General features: G+C 36.3%; 1 non-coding gene across 1 annotated transcript; it reads left to right on the top strand.

Annotated features, from left to right (window-relative positions):
* Positions 1 to 1,224: 1,224 nt before the first annotated feature.
* SJAG_16412 lies at positions 1,225 to 1,296 on the top strand. Its single transcript has one exon. It is a non-coding gene; the product is annotated as a tRNA-His (tRNA).
* Positions 1,297 to 1,395: the final 99 nt, after the last annotated feature.

Consider the following 1,395-nt stretch of genomic DNA (forward strand, 5'->3'; position numbering starts at 1 on the left):
AGCCGAGTCCGACATCATGCCCTCGCTCATAGAGCAATATTGGCATGAGACAACCCGCACCTAATGCAATAAGCATTTGGTAATACTCCCAGGTTCCCCTCCTACTACCATCGGAATCCTGCGACAATGTTATTATTCAGTCGAAAAACAACATTGTCGACCCCTCCTACCTCTATAACAGCCCTCTGATACCCTTATTACCGGTAGGAATCCATCTCAACGGCTCACAACATCTTTCGTTTTGTTAACAAAACAACATTGTGAAGAGCATTAACGGATTCCTAAATTCCCTCTGAGCACACAGTATCCCCTAAAGGGTATTAGAAATTGTTTCTGTCCATTTTCGAGGATCCTACAAAATGTGTGAATTTTGCTCAAAATGGTAACTATTTTTACTAAGGGAAAAGTTAAACGGTTTTCTAAATGTCGTTATTTCTCGACATTCAGCTACGGGACAAAGTCGGAAACAACATTAACAATAGTTAACGTTGTCTTAAAGGTCGGGAGAGTGTTACGAAGTCTCTAGGATGACTTCGTAAGGAGTTATTCGCGTTTCTAGAAAACGCACTTTGCATACTTTCATATGCAATTCCGAAAAACTTAGTCGTTTTCAGACGATGTACAAAAATGTTTTTCGGTCATACCCTTTCCGAATTTGCAATTCTTGCTTTTCGGTCATACCCTTTCTCGAGTTGCAATTCTTGCACTTCTGTCATACCCTTTCCAACAATAATTAGTATAAATATTAGAATAGAAACTACTAATAAAACAAGTTCTATTCTCCTATCCTTTAGTGTATAAGTTCTTAAAACTTATACTTTCGTTTGATACGTCTAAGTCCTTTAGCGTATCATAACATAAATAATAAAAAATAAAAAATAAAAAATAAAAAATAAAAAATAAAACGCAAAAAATAAAAAGGAAATAACAATCAAGAAAAAATAAAAAGCAAAAAGTAAAAAGTACAAAGTAAAAAAATAAAAATAAAAATAAAAATAAAAAATCTAAGAAATACAATAAAATAAACAGAACAGAACAGAACAGAACAGAACAGAATGATTAGGAATGCAAGTTAGTATGAAGGTAAAAGAGATATGAAAGGCAAAGAGAGGGGAAAGGCAAAAGGAGAACAAGGTTCGTACGATACATGCAAGAGACTTTAGTAACAATCTTTTCCGGTAAAACGGCTTAATGTAGGGTGAAATGGAAGAAGGGGCATGAGAAGCTCACATGGTCCAGTGGTCAAGACTCAACGTTGTGGCCGTTGCAACCCAGGTTCGATTCCTGGTGTGGGCATAGCTTTTTCTTTTTCCCTATTGGTTCGCGTGTCTGGTACAGCTTGCTGTTACGCGACAAAAGTGTGCACTCAAACATCGGAGAAAAAGCAAAAAATCA

Source organism: Schizosaccharomyces japonicus (assembly GCF_000149845.2).
Source record: "Schizosaccharomyces japonicus yFS275 unplaced genomic scaffold supercont5.7, whole genome shotgun sequence".
NCBI lineage: Eukaryota > Fungi > Ascomycota > Schizosaccharomycetes > Schizosaccharomycetales > Schizosaccharomycetaceae > Schizosaccharomyces > Schizosaccharomyces japonicus.